A 12,079-nucleotide genomic window follows, 5' to 3' on the forward strand; every position below is an offset into this window, starting at 1 on the left:
CTTTGGAGTTTTGAGCTGAAATTTTGTGGAGACCTTCCCTTGGTGTCTAAAGAGCTATGGTTAAAATTTCATGATTTTTGGACACCGTTTGATGGGGTTTTGGATTTTTCTCTTTTGGTCAGCTTGCTGCTGAAAATCCCGGACGTGTCCGATATCATACCGGACGTGTCCGGAAAATACCGGACGTGTCCGATATAATACCGGACGTGTCCGATATTTGCAGGAGCAGTACTGTTTTCTTTTGGGAGTTTGCTCGTTTGGGCTTTGATCTGTGTTCCGTTTGCTCTGTGGTGACCTGCTGTGTTCTGAGGGAGCATCCACCCTTCTCTAGGGTCGTGGTCATCAAGTCTTTCGTGTATGCTTTTTTTGGGGATTGATATTGGGACAGTGGTCGAAGATTTCGAAAGAAATTTGAGGCTCCCATTCACCCCCCCCCCCCCCCCTCTGGTCGCCGTTTCCGGTCCTTCAATTGGTATCAGAGCCGGTTAAGGATCATTCCACCTTAATCGGTCCGTGATCCACGAAGGCGACATGGAGCGTGGTTCTGGCAAACCACCGCACTTCGATGGGTCAAACTATCCTTATTGGAAGATCCGCATGTCTGCGCATCTCCAGGGGATTGATTGGCTCGTCTGGGAAATTTGCGAGGATGCTACTTACGTTGTGCTCCCTACCGCGGCCCGTACCACCCAGGATCACAAGGATCGGCACAACGCAAATAGCAAAGCTCGCAGTGTGCTTTTCTCGAGTCTTTCGCTTTCTGAGTTCGAGCGTGTCTCCGATTGTACTACAGCTCGAGAGATCTGGGTGAGGCTTCAGAGCTATCACGAGGGGACCGCACAGGTCAAGACCAGACTCTACGAGACGTACAAGCGCGAGTACGAGAACTTCTCTCAGCTTGATGGCGAGTCCATCGATGCCATGTTTTCCCGCTTTCAGACTATCGTCAACAAAATGAAAGCGAACAAGGCCAACCTACCTTATAGTGATCATGAGAGGGCGCTCAAGCTTCTCTATGCCCTTGATCGAAAGGTATGGGATGTGAAGGTGTCGGCGATCATCGAGTCCGCCAACTACGACACCCTCACTGTTGACGAGCTTTTCAGCAAGCTCAAGTCCACAGAGATCGACTACCAAACCCAAGCCAAGCTCAAGAATCCCTCTGCACCAACCATGGCTTTGGTCTTAGGTAGTGGTTCAAGTTCATTGACTAACCCTTCACAAGCTTCTTTCTCTTTGTCGTGCTTGATGTCAGTCACAGAGGAGCAGCTGGAGTCTCTTGGGGATGATGAGTTGGCACTCGTCATCAGTCGGTTCTCTCGGTTTCACAACAACCGTTTGAATCGCCGATGCAGTGGTGGCCCGAAGGAGGGATGCTATGGATGTGGAGATCCGGACCACTTCGTCGCGCACTGCCCCAAGAAGAAGCCCTTCATCAACAAGTACGACTCCGGCAAGCGCAAGGATAAGCGCGACTACACCTCTGGCAAGCACAAGGCCAAGGGCGGTTTCGACGAGGAGGCGATCAAGAAGGCGTACCGCAGGAAGGCCAAAGCTCAAGAACGCGCCTTCCTCGCCTCCCTCAGCGACCTCGACGACGACTCCGACGATGATCACTCTTCTTGTCCCTCGACCGACGATGAGTCTGAGAAGAAGCGCGAGGACAAGCTCAACGGTCTCTGCTTTGTCGCCGGTGCAAACCATGGTGGGTTTTGCACTATGGCGGTTGACGGTGGAGCAAAGCTCAAAAAGGACGTCGACGTCGACGACGACGAAAACGAGGTACCGCCCACACTTGACTCACTTATGCTTGAGCTTGATACTATGAATGATACATTGATGAGTCAAGATAAGTTGCTTAAGCGTGCTGCCCGCGAGAGAAAAGAGTTTAAGGACCAGCTAGAGGTTGCTTTGAAGGAGTTGGAGCTTGCCAAGAGTGGTGTAGTGGTGTCAGAGGAGGAGTGCGATGAGTGCGCTATACACATGTCTAACCTCTCTGACTTGCAATCCAAGTATGCTGTTTTGCTTGATGAATGTGATGAGTTGAAGTCTCGTTCTGGGTTGCTCGGTGCGTGCAAGTCCTGCTCAGGCTTGCAATCTGAGTTGGCAGAGAAGGTTGCCAAACTTGCTGAGTTTGAGAAGGCCAACTTAGATAGCATCACCACTACATGTGTTCGATGTGAAGCTTTGGTGTTGGAGCTTGAGTCCTGCAGGCACGACAAGATGGGAACCGAGGAAGAAAACACACAACTTCGATCCATCTTGAGCTAGGTGTCGTGCAGTGAGCCCCAGTTGGGCATGATGGTGAGCCAGTTCAGGCGGGGAACTGACTCATCAGGAGTAGGCTTTGCTATAGGTGGGAAGGGTGAGCATGTCTATGGCAAGGTTGGTGAACATAGTGGTTTGAACCCAAGTGAGAAACCCACCAACACTCCCAAATTGATCAGGATCCCTCCACCAGAGTCTACCAAGCCTATGATCAAAGATGGTGTGTTTGAAGAACCACCAAAAGCTCCACCATCCAAGCAAGTTTGGGTTCCCAAACCGAACCACTTTCGGAACTCACTCGATACTCTACCCAACATCTCTAGTGCACCCCTTCCTAAAGCCAAAAAGCCTCAGAGAGTGAACCACATCCACAAGAGAGTGAGTCAACCACCATCCAAGAGAGAGGTGAGGTACCACTGCGACTATTGCCATAGAGATGGTCATTTGGCTGAGTTTTGCTTTAGGAGGAAGAGAGATGAGCGGCGCGAGTACGAGTTGAACAACCGGAATATGTACTGTCCTCCCCATGGCGTACATGTACCGCCTGTTCAGAGGCACAATGTTAGGCCTAGAGGTGCAATGCCTCAAGGTGCTAGGCCTCAGGTGGCGAGACCACGTGGTGGTCGTGCCCGGCGTGGCCCAAGTCATGATCTATATGACTCTGGACCTCGCGACCGTGGCTTTCAGTCCCACACTCCTAGCGGACCACGTTTTCCCCCACGTGGTGATCGCTTCTCTCCAATGGGACATGGCATGTATGGTGTTTTTCCTAACACTTTTCCAGGGCAAATGACTCAACACTGGTATTCTCCTCATTTCACTAACCCCAGTGTTGTGCCATTTGCTCACCCCCTGTCTTTCTATTGATGCAGAGCGGAGGCCTGGAGAACACGTGGCTTGTTGATTCCGGCTGTTCGTGCCACATGACCGGAAGTTCCAAATGGTTCTCCAGCCTCGACCCCATGCAATACAAGGAGTACATCACATTTGGGGACAATAGCAAAGGTAAGGTCCTGTCTCGTGGGACCATTCGGGTCAATGAGTCTTTTATCTTGAAGGACGTTGCTTTGGTTTCAAGCCTGCATTTTAATTTGCTCTCTGTTTCGCAACTCCTTCAAGATGGGTTTGAGGTGCGCTTTAAGACTGGACTTTCTCGTGTGCTCGATTCTCAGGGACATCTAGTTTGTCAGATCGTTCCTTTTGGCCGAGTTTTCAGAGCTGATTTCTCTCAGTCTTTCGGTTCTTCTCGCTGTTTGGTTGCCGGATCTTCTTCTGATTTGTGGAAGTGGCATAGGAGACTTGGTCACTTGAGCTTCGATCTCCTAGTGAGGTTGAGTTCTCTTGACATGATCCGAGGATTGCCCAAACTTAAGTTTGAGAAGGATCTGGTATGCCATCCCTGTCGCCACGGAAAGATGGTGGCTGCTTCCCATCCTCCAGTGACTCAGGTCATGACCACGAGACCCGGTGAGCTACTCCATATGGACACTGTTGGTCCGGCTCGGGTTCGGTCAGAGGGAGGGAAGTGGTACGTTCTAGTGATCGTGGATGATTTTTCTCGTTATTCTTGGGTGTTTTTCATGGAGGGCAAGGACGAAGCGTTTTCTCATGCTCATGACTTGATCTTGAGGTTGCAAACTGAGTTACCAAAGAATGTCATACGAGCTATCCGCAGTGACAATGGCACTGAGTTCAAAAACTCTCACTTTGACACCTTTTGTGCTTCCTTGGGTCTTGAACATCAGTTTTCTTCGCCCTATGTCCCTTAGCAGAATGGTGTTGTTGAGCGCAAAAATCGGACTTTGGTTGAAATGGCCAGGACGATGCTCGATGAGCATAGGACTCCTAGGCGTTACTGGGCCGAAGCCATCAACACTGCCTGCCATGTTTCAAACCGCATTTTTCTTTGAGCTTTCTTAAAGAAGACATCCTACGAATTGCGGTTTGGGCGTCCACCCAAGGTGAGTCATTTTCGAGTCTTCGGTTGTAGGTGCTTCACTCTTAAGCAAGGTAATCTTGACAAGTTTGAATCTAGATCTTCGGACGGTATATTTCTCGGTTACGCTTCTCATTCACATGCGTACCGTGTGCTTAATCTTGAGACTAACCGTGTCGTGGAGACTTGTGAAGTCACTTTCGACGAAACCATGCCCTCTTCTATTTCGGTCTTTGAACGTGCAGGTGATGAAGAGATGGGTGATAGCATTTTTGTTGAGGATGACGATGACGTCGATTGGGATGATCCCAAGCCATCTCAACCGGCTGCCCCGATCGAGCCAGCTTCGACCACTTCGGCTCACGGCCCCGAGCCCTCCACCTCTACTTCATGGGGTCCGTGCGAGCCGCTTCCTCAATCGACTGAGGAGGCCCCAGCTGTGGATGAGGGGGAGGCGACTTCATCTTTGGGTGCACCTCGACATATCCAGCGACGCCATCCTCCTCAGACCATGATCGGCGACATCGACGAAAGGGTAACGCGTTCCAAGTCTTATCATATTTCCCATTTCACTCATTCTGCTTTCGTAGCTTCTTTTGAGCCTCGAGATATTGGACACGCACTATCTAATGCCGATTGGGTTAATGCTATGCACGAGGAGTTAGAGAACTTTGAGCGGAACCAAGTGTGGGTTTTAGTTCCACCTCCACCAGAGTGCCACCCCATAGGTACAAAGTGGGTTTACAAGAACAAGCAGAGTGAGGATGGGGTGGTGGTGAGAAACAAGGCGAGATTAGTGGCTCAGGGTTTTTGCCAAAAAGAGGGAATAGACTATGAAGAAACCTTTGCTCCTGTTGCCCGTCTAGAAGCCATTAGGATTCTTTTAGCATTTGCAGCTTCGAAAGAGTTCAAGCTGTATCAGATGGATGTAAAGAGTGCCTTCTTGAATGGGTACATAGAGGAAGAGGTTTATGTGAGGCAACCCCTTGGCTTTGAAAATCCAAAGTACCCAACCATGTTTTTAAACTCCACAAAGCCTTGTATGGTTTGAAATAAGCCCCGAGAGCCTAGTATGAGCGTTTGAAAGCTTTCTTGCTTGATAAGGGTTTTAGGATGGGTTCCGTAGATAAGACTCTGTTCCTCCTCAAGCAAGGCACAGACATCCTTTTGGTTCAGATATATGTGGATGATATAATCTTTGGTGACTCTTCTCATGCTCTTGTTGCCAAGTTTTCAGATACTATGAGCAGGGAATTTGAGATGAGCATGATGGGCGAATTGACTTTCTTCCTTGGGCTGCAAATCAAGCAAACTCGTGAGGGGACGTTCGTGCACCAAGGCAAGTACACCAAGGACGTGCTCAAGAAATTTGATATGGGTGAGGCCAAGCCTCTTTCGACGCCCATGTCAACCACGACGGCCCTGGATGAGGACAAGGAGGGAGAAGCAGTGGACCAGAAGGAATACCGAAGCATGATCGGGTCCCTGCTGTACCTAACGGCGACGAGATCGGACATCCAATTCGCAGTCTGCTTGTGCGTGCGTTTTCAGTCTTCTCCGCGCACGTCTCATCGTCAAGCCATCAAGCGGATCCTCAGGTACCTTCGTTTCACACCCGAGTTTGGTCTTTGGTTTTCAGCTTCCTCCTCCCTTTCTCTTTGTGGGTATTCTGATGCGGATTATGCTGGTTGTCGTGTTGAGAGGAAGTCCACTTCAGGGACTTGTCAATTTCTTGGATCTTCTCTTGTGTCTTGGTCTTCTCGCAAGCAGTCTAGCGTCGCCCAATCCACCACAGAAGCTGAGTATGTTGCTGCTGCTGCTTGTTGTTCCCAGTTGCTTTGGATGATAGCTACTCTGAGAGACTTTGGGTTAGAGTTTAGGCGAGTGCCTTTGTTTTGTGACAGCACCAGCGCCATAAGTGTAGCCAAAAACCCAGTCCTTCACTCAAAGACAAAGCACATAGAAGTTCGCTTTCACTTCTTGCGTGACCACTATGAGAAAGGTGATATTGATCTGCACCACATTAATACCCAAAACCAGCTCGCAGATATCTTCACCAAACCACTTGACCAAGCCCAGTTTGCTCGCTTGCGAGGGGAGCTTGGAGTTTGTTTCCCTTTTTAGAGGAGGGAAACTTTGGTTGTTGTATTCTAGTTTTGCTTTTCTTTGTAGTTTAGTCTTTGTTTTTGTCTTTATATCATACTTGCATATCATATCATCATGTATCATATTGCATCCTGAGCTTCATCCTTATAGTAGCTAGATTGACACTATGCTCTTGTTGGGGATGTTATGGATATACATGATGTGCTTTTGGCTTAGGCTCTTCTTGATCAATTGATGCATGTTATGAGCTAAGCTTATTTTCCAAACTGTGAACTTGATTAAAACTTGTTGAAACATGAAATGTGTTCACCACTACTTATGGCACTAGCATGTGTAGAATGTGTTGAGATCTTTTTCTTGCTTCATGTATATGCTTAGTTGCTACGGCTCATACTTTGAGTTACACACTTGCTTGAGAAACTTGAATTTATGCTAAAACTTGAAAATCAAACTAAGTGAATTGAAAAGATCGGGATGGGTCTGTACTATCCTATGTCAGAGTATCGAGACAGCTCCAAATTACACTTATTGGTGAACTTGAGCTCTGTAATGGATACCGAGATCATTGTCTTAAGCTTCTGATTGCTTTTGGCATAGGTTTGACATGGTCGCTAAGTCAGGTTTTGGTGGCACAGATAACCTCCCGCACACACTTGTCTGACAAACTTTGGTAATAAGCTGCATAACTCTGGTAAATTTCAATTGGTGTCTAAAATTTGATCAAACCACAAGTTTGTCTCATGACATGATGTGTGAACCTTGTTTGGGGTAGTTCACTTTGCATACATGTGTAGCACAAGGTCGATCTCCTGTCTATTTTTGCTATGTGCTCCTTTGGTGGTGAACCCTCTTTTAAAATTGCTCAAACTTGATCAAAATTGCTTAAATGCCATATTTCATCTCATTTGGTCACTTTGAGCATTTGCTAGCACTTGTATGTGTTGCTATATATACATGACAGCATCAACTAGAGCCTCTTTTCAATCTACTTACTATAATCTTGAAGCTTCTGCATTCGTGCATTTCTACATTCATAGCATAATTTGAGGGGAAGATGCAATCTTTGGGCTCTAGCTTGATAAGTGCATGTGTCAACAAGGGGGAGAAGTTTCCACACTCACAATGTCACCTAAAGTTGAGCGATATGCATTCATTTGAGAGAGATTGCACTTGTTCAGGGGAAGTGGCATTTGAGGTGTTTTGCTAGATGTGTTGAGCCTTTGCCTCTTCTGGAGGGTCTAGCAGTTTTGCATTTGAGGTGTTTTGCTAGATGTGTTGAGCCTTTGCCTCTTCTGGAGGGTCTAGCAGTTTTTCGGCTTTTCGAGCTTTGCTAGTGGTGTTGAGCCCGTTGCCTCTTCTTGAGGGCTAGTTTTGTTTTACTTGGTTGCGTCGAGCCGTTGCCCATGTCTTTGGGGACCAAGTTTTGCTCACCTTCAAATGACCCAGTTTTTGGCTTTTCTTTGGCTTTTGGTCATTTGGGTGAGTTCTTTCGTTTCTCTTCTTCTTCTTTTTCTTTTGCTCAAGCTGTTCGTGTATTGGTGTTGACAATGCACTCATCAAGGGGGAGATTGCGAACACAAGGTTGACAAGTACCCTTGTGTGTTCGTTTTGTGATGAGTGATTGTCAATGTGATCCACGAAGTAGGTTGAGTGGTGACTAACCCTACCATGACGAAAGCTATGTGTGCGACATGTCTTTTGGCTTGTGTTGTGCAGGTGTGGAGCTCGGATGTGGTGGTCGACGGCGAGGTGAAGGTCAAGGAGGACGTGCCGTGCCGACAGACCGGAAGCGGTGAAGGACGGACGTGAGGCTTGGACCGAGGGACCCAGAGGCCGGGTGACTAGCCATGGTGGCTGACACTTGGGACATCGACAAGTGCAAGAAGACATGGAGTGACGGTGTTGACCGGGTCAAGACGGCGGACGCGTGAGTCGAGCGAGGCTCAGGAGGACTTGGCGGGCCGGCCGGTCGAGGACGGCGGTGACACGCGTCGGATGGCGGGGGACGCGTATGGAGTACGCTACTCGCGGACGGTTTGATGGTTTGGGCCTCAAAACCATCGGATGGACGGTTTACGGGTTTGGGCCTCAAAACCCGGGCGGAGGTTCCGAGGTGGGACGGACGGCACGTGGCGGCATCGGGGAGTTCGCGTCGAGGCGAAGCTACCGGTGAGAAGGCGCGGTGGCCGTCGGATCAAGATTACACCGGGTTGGACAACAACGCCCTTGGGCTTAGCGGTTCAACTCATTTGTATCCAGAGGCAAAACTGGGAATGTGTAATAGCCCTGTTAAATAGGATGAGGGAGCCCCCATCTCCCTCACCTCCTCCAGTTTTCATTTTCTCCTTTAGGGTTTCTTCCTCTAGTTTGCTTCCATGTATGAGAGAGGTCCACAACTCAAATTGTGAATTGGTTTTGAAGAAATCGGTGGCCGTAACCACCGTATGTCCTCCGGGATTCATGATTTAGTTGTGTTCTTGATGTGATTTTGGTGTTCTTCACGAGCTCCTTTTGTCCCTTCTTGTTTCCCCTCTCGTTTCTTCGATTTGGGACGGTTTTGGTTTGTTCTTGTTGCCTTGGATCGATCAGTGACATGAGTAGAAGCTTTCCACCGAAGGAAATCCACTAATTCCTCACGAGATCGCAGATCCGGGCAATTTTAGTTCTTGACCTATTTCTTGGGGGTTTTCTTCAATTCCTTCGATTCACGGAGTTAGAGTTTGTCTCGGGCTATGATCTTTTAGAGGTTGCCTTTCTACTCGCTTGTGAACTCTTGTGCAAAATTTCAAGTCATTTGGAGTTGATTTGATCAAGTTATGGCTTGATTTAATTTTTCCCGAGAAACTGCTCGTTCATACCGGACGTGTCCGATATCATACCGGACGTGTCCGATATTTCTCACTTTGGAGTTTTGAGCTGAAATTTTGTGGAGACCTTCCCTTGGTGTCTAAAGAGCTATGGTTAAAATTTCATGATTTTTGGACACCGTTTGATGGGGTTTTGGATTTTTCTCTTTTGGTCAGCGTGCTGCTGAAAATCCCGGACGTGTCCGATATCATACCGGACGTGTCCGGAAAATACCGGACGTGTCCGATATAATACCGGACGTGTCCGATATTTGCAGGAGCAGTGCTGTTTTCTTTTGGGAGTTTGCTCGTTTGGGCTTTGATCTGTGTTCCGTTTGCTCTGTGGTGACCCGCTGTGTTCTGAGGGAGCATCCACCCTTCTCTAGGGTCGTGGTCATTAAGTCTTTCGTGTATGCTTTTTTTGGGGATTGATGTTGGGACAGTGGTCGAAGATTTCGAAAGAAATTTGAGGCTCCCATTCAACCCCCCCCCCCCCTCTGGTCGTCGTTTCCGGTCCTTCACCCTTCTCTGCAGGACCATACGGACTGCTAAGGTGTTATGACTCATTCTCCATAGAAAGTGTTTCACTTTTGGGGGACAATCAAGTTGCCACAAATTTTTCCAAAAATCACCCCTACCTCTGATCCCCCCGATCTGTTAGATTGTTGATCTCTTTGCACCACCGCCCTATGCACCTTATAGGCCGATTTCACAGAGAAACGCCCTTTGTTATCAAAGTGCCATCCCAAGATATCTTCCATTTCCATATGGATAGGCAGTGACCTGATTACCTTCACATCTTCTTCCCAGAATGTTTGATTCAATAGCTGCTCATCCCAATTTTCCATTGCCGGGTCGATCAATTCTTCGACTCTTTGGAGTAAAGTCCTTCCTTTAGGTGTGATCGGTCTGCGGGTTATATCTCTGGGTAACCATGGGTCTCCCCAAATATGAATTCCTGCTCCATTTCCCACCCTCCAGATGACTCCTTCTTTCAGGACTTCCACCCTTTGCATAATGCTCCTCCACGTATACGAACACCCGTCTTTCACCTTGGCCTGCAGCACACTAGTGTTTGGAAAATACTTGGCCTTTAGAATTTTTGCACAAAGAGACTCAGGGGTTTGGATTAATCTCCATCCTTGTTTAGCAAGCATCGCCATGTTAAAAGAATGCAGATCCCGAAACCTCAATCCCCCTTCCTTCTTTGGTTGAGTTAATCTCTCCCAACTTATCCAGTGTATGCTGTTCTCCTTATCTTGGTTGTTCCACCAATATTTAGAAATCATCGCGCTGATTTGACCACAGATTTCTTTTGTTAAATCAAAGCAACCCATAGCAAAGACTGGAATCGCCTGTGCAACTGCCTTAATCATAATTTCCTTTCCAGCTTTCGACAGCAGTTTCTCCTTTCACCCTTGGATTCTTTGCCACACCCTCTCTTTTAAGTATGCAAACACATCTGTTCGAGATCTCCCCACATAAACCGGCAACCCCAGATATTTTTCACTCCTTGTCTCCGCTCTAATGGACAGGATCTCCCTCACCTTTCTTCTTTGATCCTCCCCTGTGTTGCTACTAAACATAATTGCCGACTTGTCTGTATTAATAATTTGGCCGGAACAATCCTCATAGATCTTCAAAAGCTCCTTCGAATTCTCAGCTTATTCCTCACTCGCCTTGCACAAGATAAGTGAGTCGTCGGCAAACAGCAAATGTGAAACTGCCGGCGCTCGTGGGGAGATATTCTAGGTGGCCCTCATTGGAAGGATTGACTCAATATTTGCAACCGTGTGATGCACTTGGAAAGGTGGCCTTATCTTAGGAAAATGATCGACACTTCTGGAGGCAAGAGATCAGGGGGTCCTTTTCATCCAAATCCACGTACAAGGCCTTCTTTTGTGGCCCAGTTACCTTTGAGCAAAGGTGACTGAAAATCGTGGGCCCCGGCTATATGCAAAGTGCTTTTGCGTCTTACAATTTTGAAACAAATGCTGGACAGCGGATCGTTTAGCCCAAAGAGGTCTTCCTCATCCTGAGCAATGTTTTCTGTGTGACCAAGGGCCAGTTTGGATGCCATTTTTTTTTGGCAAAACGCTACTGTACTGTTTTCGTTGTTATTTTGCAATTAGTGTTCAATTATAGTCTAATTAGGCTTAAAAGATTCGTCTCGTGGATTTCGTCTAAACTATGTAATTAGTTTTATTTTTTTATTTATATTTAATGCTTCATGCATACGTCAAAGATTCGATGTGACGAAGAATCTTGAAAAATTTGACGTTTTGGAGGGGAACTAAATAAGCCCCAAGACAATGTCCAGCGTAGCCTAACTTGGCAATTTTGACACAATTTGTTAGCACCAGTTGGTCTAGGCACGTTGCTCCAAGGCGCGATCTGATCTAAGCTTCTCGAAATGGTGGAGATAGGCAAGCTGTCGGGTTGATAAAGCTCAAAGACAGGGTTTAATATTTTATTAATTAATTTAATTAATACCACTATGATTTTTGGGGCCTGGACGGCTGGACCTTATGGAACCATAGGAGCAACAACCAAATGTGCTTTTATGGTGTTTCCCCTTGCCTCTATGGCCTCGTTTGGCACAGCTCGGGTTTGCTAGTGAAGCTATTTTTTTGAAAAACAACTTTACAAATGACTTTCTTGGTGAAGCTGAGTTGTTTTGGAAAAAGTATTTTGCAAAACAGCTTAAATGATTGAGGGAGAGAGCTAGGATAAGCTATTATTTTCAGTTTCATCCAACTCATGTCTTTGTGAGAGGAGAAAAACAGCTTCACCCATAAAGTTATTTTGGAAATGAGTGTTTGGCAAAAAAAAAAAAAAAACAGCTCACATGAAGCTGTTGTGAAGTGCCTGCACGGCATTCTTCGAGGAGTTGAGACTTTGGAGCCTTGCTGGAGCGAAAGAG

The sequence above is a fragment of the Miscanthus floridulus genome, chromosome 11 (assembly GCF_019320115.1).
Source record: "Miscanthus floridulus cultivar M001 chromosome 11, ASM1932011v1, whole genome shotgun sequence".
NCBI lineage: Eukaryota > Viridiplantae > Streptophyta > Magnoliopsida > Poales > Poaceae > Miscanthus > Miscanthus floridulus.